Below are 17,451 nucleotides of genomic sequence, written 5' to 3' on the forward strand. Positions count from 1 at the left end.
TGTGTGCATGACTCATGCACAAGGGTTTCTTTAGACTCATACACTCATGACTGCTTTCAACTCAAGACAGTAAACAAAGTACTTCAAATGAAGTAAACATTTGAAGAGGGAGCCAAAAAAATATCCATATTAAAGGAAGATGATATATATATATATATATATACACACACACATATACATATATATACATATATATTCTTTTTTCTCACAGTGTCTTTTAACAAATATTTTCTACTTTGGCATCCTTCCCTGTCTTATCGCCTTTCATCTACTCCTCCTATCCGTTTTTACTGCCATTTCTTTCTTGGGCTTCGTTAATGTTCTGGATGCAGTTAAACAAACAAAACTAAACAAAAATCATCCTTTCTAACCCCTGAAAGTAGAAGCACATAAGGCCTGGCATATTCCAGAACTGCTCAGGGACTATTTCCATCACAGTTTTAAGTAGAATGGGTCCGGCAAGAAAGGATAAAATAGAGAGCCTTATTCACCTGTCTGGTTAATTCAACTTGAAACCAGGTTCTATGCTAGAAACGGACAGCCCAAGAAACAATGAGACATGGCCCTAGCCCTCATGAAACTCACATACTAAAGAAGAAGAGAGATGTGGAGAGATGTGAAAATGACAGCAAATTCATCAACAGTGGTCCCAGCCCAAGGTTGAACTTGTACCACATCAGCAACCCAAGCCACTACAGTGACAATGCTGGATCCTTAACCCATGGAGCCACATGGAAACACCCAAGTAATTTATTCTTGATGCTAGTCCCAAGAATTAGTGACACTGCCATCCTCATGATAGAGGGGAAAATGTAGGTAAGCAAATACAAGCATGCAGATTTTAAATAACTCCAAAGGTCACAAGACGAACAAGTGTGAGGCATGTGCATGTTAATCCTAGGGATTGTGGCCCCCAGTCTGTGCTCCTAGCCACCGGCCTGTGACCCCCCGTCTGTGCTCCACCACGCCTGTGCTCTGCCCAGCCACCGGCCTGTGGCACCACGTCACCTGTTCACATGGAAAACACACTGTACATCCTGACTGCCCACCACCAAAACAAACAAACAAAAAAGTAAAACCTCTCTCTCTGAACCACACTGGAGCTTTATTTTCCTTCTTTTTCAAAACCTCTTTCCTCCACCTGGGTGAGGGAACTTGACTATGTAGGTCAATGTATCTTCTTAATTACCTTTTCTCTTCCTCAATGAGATTGGGGTCTTCTTTCAGTTGGCACCACTAAAGTCCACGAGCCTTTCTGGCTGAGATAATTTGTCCAGAATAGCTGGGAGAAGCTGAGGTGACCACTCAGGAGTTCTTTTGACAGAGCTGGGAGGAGGAGAGGCTGAGATACTTCTATCTCACTGTGTCTATATCTACAATCTTCGACAAGGTTAAATGGGCAGAAGAAGATGTTGCCATGGCACCTGGCACTTAGCACTGGGTAAGAAGTTGCTATGTGCATCATTTACACTTTCTACCCAAGAAGATGGTTTAGCTCAGTTATGTCTTTGCTTTCTTACCTGGCACCCGAACCGTCCTTGACACTAGGATTTGCAGGAGGAATGTGTGCCATGTGAGTGCCATGCATTCACTTCCCAGTTGCGTAATTTTCATAACTGAGCTTCATAACTTTTCTTGTTCCTTTACTACCTTTTTCTATTGTTTTTTCCTGAAGATGGAACTGTTGTAAGCATTTAGCTAACAGAAAATGGCACATAGGTTTTCCTACTAGTAGTTATACTGAGGAAGTTGCTTCAGAGGTTCCCTTGGACATTCCAAGGCAGCTTCCAAGAAGTTAGGGAGATTTGTGGTTTAGTGGAAACAGCTTGGTTGACTCCAGCTGTTAGGGATTCAACAATTTGGTGGAGATGCAGCGCAGGACTGAAATGTGGGTATGACTAGATGATTACAAAGTCCCTGTCATCCTGTGAGTAGTAGTACAGGGAATTACAGAACCATGCAGTGTTGGGTCCTTACTGGCACATGGGGACAGGAAGTAAGAGCGGTGAGCAGATTGCAAAAAGTAAATATGGACAAATGCCCCAAGGCTAAGTTCCTTAAAATGTGAATGGTGGGCCACCTACAGCAAAGTCTCCTAGGAATGATTATAAAAAAATGCCAATTGTTGGGCCCACATTGACCCAGGGGGTACAGATACCTGGGGTTGAGCCAAGGAATCTACATTTTTTTTTTAAACTCAGGTTCCCCAGGTGATTTTTCTATGTCATAAAATTGGGGATCATCAGTAAAAAGAAACAGAAGTAAAAACAATTCACTTCTCTTTGAGGCTAGGGTGTCAGTGTGCTGAGAAGACCTTATTATTTAATCAGCACCATATCCCTGTGACATTATGCACTCATCCCCACTAAGTCACAGTGAGACCAAGAGACTTGCCAAAGGTCACAAAGTTGAGAAGTGGCAGATGTACAATTTACACTCAGGCTGTCTGATACCAGGGCTTCTTCTCTTAGCAAGTACAATACACTTCCTCTTAGAGGTGGTTGCTCATAATTCAACTTAGCACATTGCTGCTGAGGAAGCGTCATGTGTAATAACATCAGGAGCTAATGTTTAATTTGTTTTTGTGTTTGCTTATTTGTACAGGGATAAGAGTATAAATAAAGAAAAATCTAAATATAAAATCTGGGAGTTCCTGTCATGGCTCAGTGGTTAACGAATCCGACTAGGAACCATGAGGTTGTGGGCTCGATCCCTGGCCTTGCTCAGTGGGTTAAGGATCCAGCGTTGCCATGAGCTGTGGTGTAGGTTGAAGACATAGCTGGGATCCCGTGTTGCTGTGGCTCTGGCGTAGGCCAGCGGCTAGAGTTCTGATTAGACCCCTAGCCTGGGAACCTCCATATGCCTTAGGAGTGGCCCTAGAAATGGCCAAAAAAAAAAAAAAAAAAGGGCAAAAAATAAATATAAAATCTGGGGTAGTAACTGACATGTACAAAGGGAACTTCAATATTGTGATATATAATATGCTTTATCAGCAAAACTGTCCAATGACAAAATTTTACTTTTTCCCCCAGTTTTAGAGCATTAATACTAATAAGACAGGAAGAGTTCCAGTTCTATAAGATGAGCAATAAGAAGTGATGTGACTTCCTTCATTACTAACACCAGAGATCTGACATAGCAACAATTCCTTTGAGCATGGAGTTAAGATGCTTTGGGTGCAAACTTTGGATGAAATCACCTAATATCCTTAAACTTTCCATTTTCTTATTTGTAAAAAGGAACGAAAATAATAATACCTACCTGCCTGCCTGCCTATAATAGGACTGTTATTAGGCTCAGACAACAACTCCGATTAAGTAGTGTGTAATCTTAGGGAAGGCATTACTAGATGGCAAACTCCTTGAGAATAATGGCTAAGACTCATGTGCAGACCCAGCACAACAGTTAATGCTTACAAGACATTAAGCAAATATTTGCTATAAAAAAACAATTATCTAATCATCTGAGTTTCTTTAATAGACATTTGAATAATCAAACATGTAAGCAACAAATGACATTCATAAACTTGTATTTTTATGAAGTGTTCCTCGCCACCTTCCAAAGAGAGCTGCAGAGCTATTTAAAGTGAGAAAGTCAGTGTTTGCTCTCTTGCTGTGAAAATCAAAATGACTTTTTTTCAATTTTTCTATATATTGTATGATAATAGAAAAAATAAAATCTTATCTTGTAGCCCATCTCTCCAGTCCCATAATTATCTTACCTTTTGACCCCTACTTTTTTTTTTTTCCCCACATCCATGGCACAAGGAAGTTTCCAGGCCAGGGGTCTGACTGCACCACAGCAGTGACACCATAGCCTCTGCAGAGACAATGCCAGAAACTTAGCTGACTGCTCCCATAGCGAGAACTTCTTTTGCTTCTACTTTAAACTGATTCTGTAACTCTGCATAATAGGCATGTCCCTCAAAAACGGTGGTTTTAATTATAATAGCAAAAAAGGGGAAAATAATTTAAAAATGAAAAAAATGCTAAAGAAGTGACAAGAAACTGTAATATTTGTATTGTTGACATATACATGTATTTTCTTTCTTTATAATTTGAAGTTTTCTCCAGATTTTCTTCTGCTTTACAAGGGAAAGACACATGATCTGATAAAGTGATATAACCAGATGCGTCTGCCCTATAGAAATGTTTAAAAGGAAGGTCTTGGTGCACCAAGTTCTGGATCAGGAGCCATAAGAATGGATACACAGCTCATTTCCTTCAAGGACTCATTGAGGAAGTTTGATCAGTCAGGTCTCTCGGGCATATCTATTAAATCCTAGGCATGGCGGATAAAGATTAAGGTGCAGGGGTGCTTTGGAGGTAGAGCTTACAAGAGTTATCTCCAGAATATGCAGCTATATCTACTTCTACATCAATGTCTATAGAATCTATGTTTATAGAATACATGTTTTGTAGAATATTTATTTAAGTCTATCTATCTATCGATCTATCCATCTTTCCAATTTGTCACATTACCTTAAAGAGAAGATCAAAGATTTGAGTGTTACAGAAGGAGGAATGTCATAGGCTTTGAAGAGTCCCATGTCTGCCAATGAATCTGTTTGTTTATTCAACAAACACTCATGGAGGTTGCTGCTCTCTGCTGAGATTACAATGGGAGGTAAAAGTATATATGTGGATACACACAAGTAATGTGATGATATCAGACGATGGCATTACGATGTGACCAGCAAGCATAGGGTCTTCTGCAAACAAAAATATGCCACAAAGAACCAAGTCTGAGTGATCAGAAAGGGCTTTAAAGAGGAAACAATGATTAAATTTAAAGGAATGGGTAAAAGCAAGCAAGCAAAGCTCAATGGATTTTTTAATCCTGATTTCAGCATTTACTGACCTTGGTCAATAGACTCACGTCTTCTGAACCTGAGACCTTCCTTTATAGAAGAACGGCAATGACACTTCATTTGGTTTGGGAGAAACTACAGGAGGGGGTGGGTTCAAAGCATTCGTAGCAGAGTATAGCACATGATAAGAGCCTAATAAATGTTGATTCCCTCTTTTAAAAGAGTGAGTAGAAGGAACAAAAAGGTTTTTTTTTTTTTTTCCTTCAGACTTGTATTATTGTTGTCCTGAACATGAAACAGGATAATGGATAATAGGGGAAATGCCTTTTCTTTTCTATTTCTCCTCTTTTTGCTTATATCTACCTTTCTTGAGATTCAACTATCATAAGAAGGTTTTTTAAAAAACAAGGCCAGATACTGTTTTAAGCACTTCACATATTTTGTTATTTAATCCTTATAAAACTTCTGCCTTAACGGGAAGGTACTTTGTTATCCCAATTTTCCATTCAAAGAAAAATGAGTCACTGAGGATTTAAAAGCTGCTTAAAAGGGCTCAAGCACTAAATGATCAAAATGGAATTCAAATTTTGGTTGCCTTGCTCCAGAATCTGTTCCCTTAATCACTGCACACCACACACATCTATGAAAGAATATGTCCACTATATATTTTAATAACCCACAAAAGACCTCTGGTGAAAATAAGGATAGAACATTATGAGCAGGAGCGTTGAAGTATCTGAGGAAGGAGAAAAGACTATCAGAAACTGAGAAGGTTCTAGAAGGGTAAAGGAAACCTGGTTTTGCCTGGGCAGTACCTACTACATCTCCTTGCTTCCAAAAAGGATACTGATGATACAGATACAGATGTCTCCTCTGACCTTCTTACATGACGCAGGGGAAACTGATACCATCCTTAGCTTTAGAATTAAATTCCAATCATTCTAAATCATTCCAAATTGATGGAGACATCACTTTATATATTCTTATTGATGTGGCAACATAGCTTGGCCCCATAAAACCTAAAGAAAGGACTTAGATTGCATATATAGGTAATTACCCTCTCTGTGTCCCACTGGGTGTAGATATAGAAACATGTTACTTGTTGACGCTAGTAGCCAGCTTGAGGTCACATCAAGTCCCCCTGAAGACACAGGTGGCAATGAAAAGGACAGAACAAAGAGACCCCAAGGAAGCATAGTCAGACATCTGCTGTTCTTGCCACTGGTTGTGTTTCTAGCACTGTATTTATGATTTTAAATTATAGACAAAAAATAGTCTTACTGTCTAAGTCACTTTGAGTTTCCTGTTACCTGAAGCAAAAGCAAAATTGTAACTGATATCTCTTTGGAGGCAATATAGGAAAGTTTTAAAAAGGGAATGTTCAGTAGTATCAGATGTTTCAGAAAGAGGAACTATAATTTTGAAAATTCTTATGGTAAAAGATATAAACTTCTAAGCATAAATTATTTGATCAGCTAGCCCATGGTGAACTGAGGAACATTTAACATGTAATACTGAATTCCCAGAGTATTAAGGGAAAGGATGTGAGGTAGGAATGGAAGGACCAAGTAAATCTTGCCATTCAGTTCCTTAAAAGTGCATTCAATTACACACTTATTCAAATACACATAATCATGCCTGGAAACAATGTTGCATGTTTACATATAGTCAATCTTGCATACTTCATCCAAAAAATAGACTCTGGCTCTGAGGATCCCATGTAATACAATTGGAAGGACTCTGAAATTAACCCTAGAGTAATTATCTCCAAGCCAAGCAAACCACTCTGGGGTTGGCAAGTGGCTTAGCTGCCAAGAACAATGTTATAATAAGATTGGAGGGAGCAGTTTCTAACATTTTGCCCATGGTGCATGAACCTTTCATGGAGCCAAATACCAGTCATCCACAGAGCATTGCAGAGAAGATCAAGGTAAGTGAAAGTCGCCAAGGCTCTATTTTAAGCACCAATTTCCATCTTTAGTCTTACCTGAGTACTATACATATATCATCCAGCTGCATCATAAAATTAAAGAAGCTGAGAAATTGAAGAGATCTAAGAGGTCATGAAGACCAGCCTGCTTCTCTGTGAGATCCCTCCCTTTCAACACACCCCTGACAGGCAACTGAATAATTCATACTTAAATGCCTTCTGGGAGCCAATGGTGGGAAACCAAGGATATAAGCTTGGCAGGCTTGGAGCCAAAACTACTTTGGGTTAATGTTAAACCTGACTCAAATTATTTGTAATTAGGGGGAAAAAAACCCCAAAAAACAACAACAACAAAAAAAAAAACAACCCTGAGCATTCATTTCCCCTTTTAAGATGGTTAAAACATAGTTTTATTCCACCACACTGTTTTGGTGGAATGATTTGTTTTAAGAAAGAGCATATTAGTTTTCTGTCTTTTCCCTTTTGCTTTCACACAGTCAGAGTTTCTCTAAAATTCTACCGGATATAAATCTATAACTGGTCTCTGCAGCAGCTCCTCACTGATCCTCAGATCCTCTTCCTGGGGCTCCATAGACTATGGCTCTTTTCTTTGGAGACTTCTTCCTCTACCCCAGGGGAAGATATTACTGGAACCCTGGAGGTAAGGCTTTTGACATAAAATGAGCCTGAGATTTCAACTCTGCTGAGAAAACCCTTCCTACGTATGTTTAATTATTTTCACTTGAAGTAGTGGAAAGGTCAGTGATCTTTGGCAAAGAAATGAATTCTTTTGACCTATTCTCCAATGAGAAAATTGGATGGTAGTATTTTATAATTGTCATTTATTAAAAAAAAATCTTGTCATGTGATTTCTGAACTCTTTATTTATTGAGATTCTTCGTATACTCAGAAGTCTGTAAATATTTCATAAATATGACTATCTGAATTACATGTAATATTTCAGACGTGTGCTCACTGCAAGTGAGGAGATGATACATAATAACGTGTAATCTGGATACTGCACATCTACTAGAAAAGCTAACAGTTGTATGAATTTGCTGAGTGGTTAAACATACATGGCCGTTTGTTTTTATTTTACAAACCTCTCTAGAATTTTTTCCCCCACCTGAGTCCTGAGTTGACATTGCAGCTTTACTGGCTTTATAATCCCAGATATGATGCTTTGTTTCTAAGGCCCTACTTTCCCATCTATAAGACTGGAATGATACCTACCTAAAGAACTGCTGGAGGATTAAGTAAAGTGATATGAACAAAGTTCCTTAGATTCAGCCAAGAACGCAAGTTTGACAAGTGTTCTTTCCTTACATCTCTCAGCTCCCTTTTTCATTCCTAACCACTTATGACAGGTATAAGTGAGTGACAAAATGGTTTAAGAGACAAAGAGACCAAATTAGCAAGGATCAACCATTTTATCATCTTTGGCAATAACCACACTGTGGTACCTAGAATCTGCTGACAAAGTTCTCAGATAAGTACAGGGATCCTAGGAATTCTATCAGATTATCTTAATACAACCATTAGTCTATAACAGCAAAGTAAGGATATACCACACACACACATGCACACACAGATATACACAGAGGCTCCCGTGGCTGGAGCTGCCGCCCGGCTCGGCGCGGCGCAGCGCAGCCGGATTGAGCGCTCAAGGTAGGGAGGAGGTTTCCTCGGCCGGCTGTCCCGCCTTCTGCCGCCGTCGCCGGGCTGCGCCGCTCCAGCCGGGACGCACCTCCATGCTCCTCGCTGCTTCCCTTGTCGTCGGCACACAGCATGATGAAGAAAGAGAGAAATCCTTCAACCAGAGCATGGCCGAATGGAAGCTCTTCTTGTACAACCCGACCACTGGACAGTTCCTGGGGCGCTCTGCCAAGAGCTGGGGTTGATCTTGCTCTTCTACCTAGTCTTTTATGTGTTCCTGGCTGCACTCTTGCATTCACAATGTGGGTTATGCTTCAGATCCTGAACGATGAGGTTCCAAAATATCGCGACCAGATTTCTAGTTCAGGACTTACGGTTTTTCCAAAACCAGTGTCAGCGTTGGATTATTCATTCAGTGTGTCTGATCCAGACTCCTATAAAGGGTACATTGATGACCTTAAGAAATTTCTAAAGCCAGAAGAACAGAAGAATCTCACAGATTGTACCGATGGAGAATTTCTTGAACAGAAGGGTCCGCATTATGATGCATGTCGGTTTCCTCTTAACTTACTTGAAGCATGCAGCGGTGAGATTGATCCCCAGTTTGGCTACTCCAGAGGAAACCCTGGTATTCTTGTGAAAATGAACAGAATAATTGGATTAAAGCCTCAAGGAGAACCGAGGATAGAATGTATTTCGAAGGGTGAAAGCACAGCAGTTCTATCAACTTATCCTCCCAATGGAAAGATAGACGTAAAGTATTTTCCGTATTATGGAAAAAAACTGCATAGGAACTATTTGCAGCCATTACTTGCCCTCCAGCTCACCTTTGATGCTGGCAATGACATGAACGAAGTAACAGTTGAGTGCGAGATTGATGGATCACCCAACCTAAAAAACCAGGATGATCGTGACAAGTTTTTAGGATGAGTTGCTTTCAAAATCACCGTGCATGCATAGTAAGAGTTAGGATATCTCCACAGAGTAAATGCTGTGTTGTCTGTCTTCATTCTGTATCAGCTGGACCTGCCATTCCAGAATTATGAGACCACCTTGGAGAAAGGTGGAGTGGTACATGACACTGGGGTAACATCGCAATGTGCTTCCAGATCATAGTGTTCAGTGTCCGCCGAAGTAACTGCTTGTTGCCTCTGCTGCCTTTTGAACCACGTACAGTCACCAGATGGGGACTGTGAACACCTGATTCTGAACATGCAGAATGGGGGTCTTAATCCAATTTTTATGTAGTTTAATTGCCAAGTGTCTAAAGCTTCATGTGCTGTGCCATGTAAATATTTTGTAGATTTAACACTGGTTAACTGTCATATTTTGATGCCAGCAAAGTTTTAGGGGATTAAAATGGTACCTAACCAACATCAAATGACTTTATAGCTGCAAGAAAAGCAGTGTGTGGAGTTCTGTGTGTGAGGAGGAAAAAGGAAAATAAAAGTGGATTTGAAAGGTTAAAAAAAAAAAAATACACAAAAGTATATACAAAATATATAAAAAATATATATACAAAAATATATACAAAAGATACACTCCAAATCTAGAAGCATTTTTGTTAATGAGCACACGAAACAGAAGCTGGCTCATTTGTTGTTCATCAGGCTCTAAAAGGAACTGGCAAATTTCTACTTCAAGATGATGCCTTCCTGAGTTTATGAGTTCAATCCCCAACTGTTCATAACAAAGTTGAAAGGATAGAAGGGCTTTTCAACGATTCTATGCATTCCAGTCTCTGTGACTAATAAGAAAGTTCATCCATTTTAGCCATCCTTTTATTACTGGTTCCACTCTGCTAATAAACTCCATCAAAAATAACCCAGCCTGCCAAAATGACTTTCCTGTGGAGAAAGTTATTTTTCCTTTTTTGCTACTTAATTAGCTGCACTTTAGGTAGGGTGATTGGGGGAAACTAGGATCATTATTTAAAGCGCTAGGGAGAGCCATACTATGGCCTATTACAACAAACCAAATCCAATCAAGTGAATCAATTTAAACTGAACAGACCATATTCGGCTAAATGTACCTTAATTGGTAGAGAATGTATGGTCTGATTTTAAAATGGCATTTTAATGATCCTGGGGAGCAGAAACACTCATCTGAGCTTAAAATTTGTTCGTCCACTGATTCAACAACTATTTATTGAGTAGCTACTATTCTGGGCAATTTAGCTCAGTGGAATGCTATGGATGTTTGAATTAGAAAACTTAGATTTCCATTTTCACCACTTTCCAGAAAGTGTTCTTTTGTAATCCACTTAAAGCTAATCTCTGTAAAATGGAGATAATAATATTGATTATGCAGGGTTAATTACAATAATCAGAAATAATATAGCAAATAATAGGCACTCGATAAATGGAGGAGATTGTTTTGATGTTGCTATTGTTGTTGTTGTTAAAAATACTGAAAGAACTTTGGATTTTCCCAAAATAAATTTTCTCTGAAGTATGGAAGTCTAACTTAACATAAATAAACTAAATGCTACCAGAGGGTAATTGCAAAGAAATTAACTTAAAATGGACCTTGAAGGTGCTGTGTACACTTAAGATAAATAATACTTTGATTTTTGAGGGTTATCTAAAATTCCAAGATGATTTTTTAAAATAACAGAACATCTCCTTTATATTCCATTTGTATAAATATATTGTTCTCATAAACCAACTTCATAGAATAACCTCATTCACCCTATTTCCATAGCAATCACTTACGTATAAACTGAGGAGGCTAAAAAAAAAGCATCTTTCTTTTTGTTTTACAAACCTAGAAAATGAATTAGGGAAAATATTAGGAAATTATGTAAACATGAAAGTATATTGTTTTGTCATTAAATAATTTTAGAACAATATAGAAAAGCAGTTTCCTTAAAATTAAAGAAAAAAAAAGAATGAACACAATTCACCTTGTAGTGGACACCACTCAACATTCATTTTTCTTTGGTACCTAATCTTTTTTTATTCAGCATCTCCCTGCCTTATCTTGTAGGTCGTCAACTTACGGACTGATATTTGCTTGCTCTGGTCCCTGCAAATACAGAGACTGCTATTGCCAAGTGTGCACTGGAGAGAGAGCAGAGCCAGCTTGGGCCCCGACCCTGCCTTAGCCAGGGCAGAGATCGCCATTGCCATCACACATGCAACAGACACCTGTGAAGGAGCAAAACCAGCCTGGCCATGTCTTTAGCCAGAATGGGGACTCAGGCCAGCTAAGAAGTGTGGCTCAAAGCTCTCAGGCTCCAGCCACATCCCCAACCAAAGGTAAGCCTGTCATCCAGGAGAAGCTTAACTCCTTCAGGACTCCTATTCCAGTACCTCAAGCCCTGATCAGTCCTACCTTTTAATAAGGCAGCAAATGTCCCTAAGCCTAGGAGTGGAGGCTACTGCTAACCTGACTCATGTTCTATCCCCTCTGACTTCATTCCTACCACTAAGGTTGTAGCTGCCAATGTACAACAGGAGAAGATGCAGCCCATGCTCACTTAAGATATAGGTCTCCCATCAAAGTCAGAGGGTACATTCAGACTGTATAGGAATACTCCCAAATGAGGACATGTCCTCAAGACAAGGATCGGTAACTGTTTTGCTTAATTTTGTAGTGATAAACAGAGAAAAATAAAACAGGATGAAAAGACAGAGGACTATGTTTCAAACAAAAGAACAAGATAAAATAACCCACCAAATCTGAATGAAACAGAGATAAATAACACCTGATAAGGTGTTCAAAGGAATGGTAACACAAATGCCAACAGAACTTGGGAAAAGAAGATGGGAACACAGAAAGAACATTATCAAATTAATAAAAAGTATACCAAAAATCACACTGAATAATACAATAATTGAAACAAAAAAATTGGCTAGAAAGAATTAAGTGCAAGTTAGGTGACAGAGAAGAATGAATGAGTGACCTAGAAGATAGAATACTGGAAATCAGAACAACAAAAAGAAAAAAAAAAAGATAGTTTAAGGGAGTTCTAGGACAACACCAAGCGTATTAACATTTGTACTATGGGGTTCCAGAAGGAAAGGAGAAGAGAGAAAGAGAACATAGCTGAAGATATAATGGTTAAAACCTCAATCATTTGAGAAAGGACATAAAAATCCGGGTTGAGGAATCACAGCCATTCCTAAACAAGATGATCCCAAAGAGACACATGCAAAGACATGTTATAAATAAGATGGAAAAATTAAGATAAATAATTTTAAAGGCAATTAGAGCAAAATAAAGAGTCACATACAAGGGAATTCCCATTAGGCAACCAGCTTTTTCAACAGAGTTCATCACTAGTAAAACCAACCTTATGAGAAATATTAAAGGGTCTTCTTTAAGTGAAAGAGAAGATTATAGCAAGAAATAAGAAAATACAACAAAGAAAAAAAAAATCTCACTGTTAAAGGCAAATATTCAGTAAGACAGTAGATCAATAAATTAAGCTATGGAGTTCCTATCATGACTTAGCAGTAATGAGCCTGTCTAGTATCCATGATGCTGCAGGTTCAATCCCTGGCCTTTCTCAGCGACTTAAGGATCTGTGAGCTGCGGTATAGGTCATAGACATGGCTCAGATTCCACATTGCCATAGTTGTGGTATAGGCCAGCAGCTGCCCCTCCAATTTGGCCCCTACCCCAGGAACTTCCATATGCCACAGGCATGGCCCTGAATTGGAAAAAAAAAAAAAAAAAAAAAAAAAGATTAACAAACAAATAACCCTCCCAAACCCAAACAACAACAACAAAACTTAAGCTGGTTCAAAGGTTAAAATGTGAAAAAAAAAGTAAATCAACTATAATTACAATAAATAGTTAAGAAAAAGGCATAAAGATGCAAAATATGATATCAAAAGCACAAAACAAGGAAGAGGGAAGTAAAAACACAGATCTTTAGAATGTGTTTGAACTTAATGACTACCATTTAAAACAAGTTAATACACATTTTGATATGTAAACTTCATGGTAATCATAAATCAAAAACCTAAAAAAAATACAAAAAGATTAAAGAGAAAGATACCCAAACCTAACACTAAAGAAAACTGTCAAACTAAAAGAGGTAAATAAGAAGTACAAAAATAACCAGAAAACAGTAAATTATTGATAAGTACGTATAAATCAATAATCACTCTAAATTTTAATGCACTAAATATTCCAATCAAAAGACATAGAGAGGCTTATTGGATTAAAAAAATACAAAAAGATCCATCTATATGTTGCCCACAGAGATTTACTTCAGACTTAAAGACACACAGAATGTGAGGAGATGGAAAAAAAAAATTCCATTCAATTAAAACTGAAAGATATCAATACTCATGTCAAAGTAGACATTTAAAAGTCCCACAACAAAAGATAAAGAATGACATTATATAATGATAAAGGGACCAAACCAAAGAAACAAATATAGCATTCATAAGCATAAGTGTAAGTAACTTGGTGAACAGACATAGTGGGAGAAACTCACAGTAATATAATAAGAGTAGAGGCTTTTTACATCCCACTTAAATTAATGGATACATCATCCATAAGGAAAATCGATAAGGAAACAGGATTTTATTTTATTTTATTTTTACTTATTTATTTATTTTTGTCTTTTTGCTATTTCTTTGGGCCACTCCTGCGGCATATGGAGGTTCCCAGGCTAGGGGTCTAATCTGAGCTGTAGCCGCCAGCCTACGTCAGAGCCACAGCAACGCGGGATCCGAGCCGCGTCTGCAACCTACACCACAGCTCACGGAAACGCCGGATCCTTAACCCACTGAGCAAGGGCAGGGACCGAACCTGCAACCCCATGGTTCCTAGTTGGATTCGTTAACCACTGCGCCACAACAGGAACTCCAGGAAACCGGATTTTAAATGACACATTAGACCAGATAGTCTTGTAGAGGTCTAGAGGATATTACATCCCCAAAGAGCAAAAGACACTTCTTTACAAAAGCACATGGCATTTTGTCCAGCATCTATCACATACCAGCCCACAAGTCTCAATGAATTTAACAAGAGTGAAATTATACCAAGTATCTTTTCCAAACAAAACAGTATGAAACCAGAAATCGATTACAGAAAATAACAAAAACGGAAAGAGAAAAACAACCCACAAACATGTTGAGACTCAACAACGTGCTACCAAAATATCAATGTGTCAACAAAGAAATCATAGAAGAAATAAAAAAATGCATTAAGAAAAGTGAGAATAAAAACCTAACTTTCCAAAGTTTATGTGCCAGAGCAAAAACAGTTTAAGGGTGAAACTTATAAGAATACAGGCCTACCTCAAAAAATAAAAATATCAAATAAACAACCATCTAAAGGAAATAATGAAAAAAGAAACAACGCCCAACATCAGCAAAGGAAGGAAATAAACATCAGAGCTGAAATTTAAAGAAAAAGAAAGACAAAAAAAAAAAAAAAAAAAAAGAAAGACAAAAAAATATCAATAGAACTCTGAGCTGGTGTTTTAAAAAGAAAAATAAACCTTTTAGCCAGGATCACCAAGAAGGAAAGAGAGAATATCCAAATAAACAATTAAGAAATTGAAGAGGAGGAATTCCTGTTACAGCTCAGCAGTAACGAATCTGACTAGTATCCACAAAGACACGGGTTCCATCCCTGGCCTCGTTCGGTGGGTTAAGGATCCAGCATTTCTGTGAGCTAATGTATAGGTCACAGACATGGCTTGGATCTGGCATTGCTGTGACTGTGGTATATGCTAGCAGCTATAGCTCTGATTTGACCCCTTGCCTGGGAACTTCCACATATGGTGCTCTTAAAAAGCAAAACAAAATAAAAAAGAAATTAAAGAGGAGAAGTTACAACCTATTTCATAGTCATAAGAGAATAGTACGAACGGCTATATGAACAGAGTGGATAACTTAGAAAAAAATAGATAAATTTCCAGAAAAACACAATTTTGCAAGACTGAATTAGAAAACAATATATAATATGGTACTGAAATTGAATAAGTAACTAGAAAACTCCCATCAAACAAAGTCCTTGACCAGACAGTTTCGCAGGGGAATTCTACCAAATATTCAAAGAGTTCATACCTATTCTTCTCAAACTATTCAAAGAAATTATGAGAAGAGAACACTCCCAAACTAATTCTATGAGGCCATATACCCTGATTCCAAAACCAGACACATAGATCAATGGGAAAAAATAAAGAGCACTGAAATAAACCCATGAACATATGGTCAATTAATCAAAGAGAAAGGAAGCCAAAATATACAAAAAGTAAAGTATATTCTCTTCACTAAGTGGTGTTGGCAATACTGTTTAAAAAAAATGAAATTAGATCATTTCCTGACACCACATTAAAAATAGATTCAAAATAAATTAAATACTTAAATGTAAGAACAGAAATCATAAAAGTCCTAGAAGAAATCATAGGCAATACGCTTTTTTTTTTTTTTTTTTTTTTTTTTTTTTTTTTTTTTTTAGGGCTGTACCCCACAGCATATGGAAGTTCCCAGGCTAGGGGTCAAATCGGAGCCATAGCTGCAGACCTAAACCACAGCATCAATGCCAGATCTGAGCCATGTCTGCCACCTACTGCACAGCTCATGGCAATGACCCCCACTGAGTGAGGCCAGGGATGGAACCCACATCCTCATGGATCCTAGTCAGGTTCATCATGCTGAGTCACAATGGAAACTATAGTATGCTCTTTGAATAGGTCTTAGCATTTTTTTTTTTTTAGATCTTTTTTCTCAGGTGAAGGATAACAGCAAAAATAAACTAACAGGACCTACTCAAACTGAAAAAAATGTTTACACATTGAAGGAACCCATTTAAAAAAATGAGAAAGGCAAAGTCCATAATGGGAGAAAATTGTTGCAAATAATTATCTTCTCTGATAAAGAGAGAAATTACATACAGAACTTATACAACCCAACATCAAAAAGTAAACAACACAGAGTTCCTGCCATGGAGCAGTGGGTTAAGAATCTAACTGGTATAGGTTTGATCCCCAGCTCGGCATAGTGGGTTTAAGGATCTGGTGTTGCCACAGCTCTGACTTGGTTTGCAACTGTGACTCAGATTCAGTCTGTGGCCTGGGAACTTCCATATGGCACAGGTGTGGGCTTAAAAATAAATAAATAAACAACTCAATTAAAAAAATGGGCAGAGGATCTGAACAGACGTTTTTCCGATGAGGACATACACATGAACAACAGGCACACGAAACGGTGCTCAACAATACCAATCATCAGGTAAATTCAAATCAACATTTCAGTGAGATAGCATCTGAATGGCCATGGTTACAAAACAATAAATAACTAGCGTTGGTGAGGATGTGCAGAAAGGGTAATTATTTCGTACTGTTGATGGGAATGTAAATTAGTATAGCCATTATGGACAACAATGTGGAGATTCCTCAAAAATTAAAAATATAACGACCATATGATCCAGCAATTCTACTCTTGGGTAGATATTCAAAGAAAATGAAAATACTAATTTGAAAAGATATATGCAACCCAAAGTTCGGAGCAGTGTCATTTATACAAGCTAAGGAAGCAACCTAAGTGTGCATCAGCATATAAATGGATGAAGCTACATACACACACAAAGAGAAATATTACTCATATAGAAAAAAGAATTAAATTTTTCATTTGCAATAATGTAGATTACCTGGAAGGTATTACGCTTATTAAGTCAGACAGAGAAAGATAAATGCTGTATATTTTGCTCATATGTGCAGACTAAAATATAAAACAAACAGATATGACAAAACAGAACTAGATTCACAGATGTAGACTACAAAACTAGTGGTTACCAGTGGGAAAAGGGTGGAGGAAGGGAAGATAGGTGAAGGGGATTAAGAGGTACAAACTACTAGGTATAAAATAAATAAGACACAGGATATACTATGCAGCACAGGAAATATAGCCAATGTTCTATGGTATATGAAATCATTATGTTGTACACCGAGATTTTATGATATTACAAGTCCATTATACTTAAATAAAAATCAAAATTAATCAGGTGATGGATATAAATCATTCAGAATAGTACCTGAGATAGAGAAGTTTAATAAATTGTATCAATTATCTTACTCATTAAATCC

The 17,451-nt window shown here is 37.9% G+C and overlaps 1 long non-coding RNA gene and 1 pseudogene across 1 annotated transcript in view; one reads left to right on the forward strand and one right to left on the reverse strand.

Moving 5' to 3' along the window:
- The window catches only part of LOC102160854, a 1,306,405-nt gene that overhangs the window by 147,036 nt on the left and 1,141,918 nt on the right, over positions 1 to 17,451 (reverse strand). The window lies entirely within an intron of this gene.
- LOC100515156 lies at positions 8,250 to 9,874 on the forward strand (annotated as a pseudogene).

This window comes from Sus scrofa, chromosome 9 (assembly GCF_000003025.6).
Source record: "Sus scrofa isolate TJ Tabasco breed Duroc chromosome 9, Sscrofa11.1, whole genome shotgun sequence".
In the NCBI taxonomy this organism is placed as follows: Eukaryota; Metazoa; Chordata; class Mammalia; order Artiodactyla; family Suidae; genus Sus; species Sus scrofa.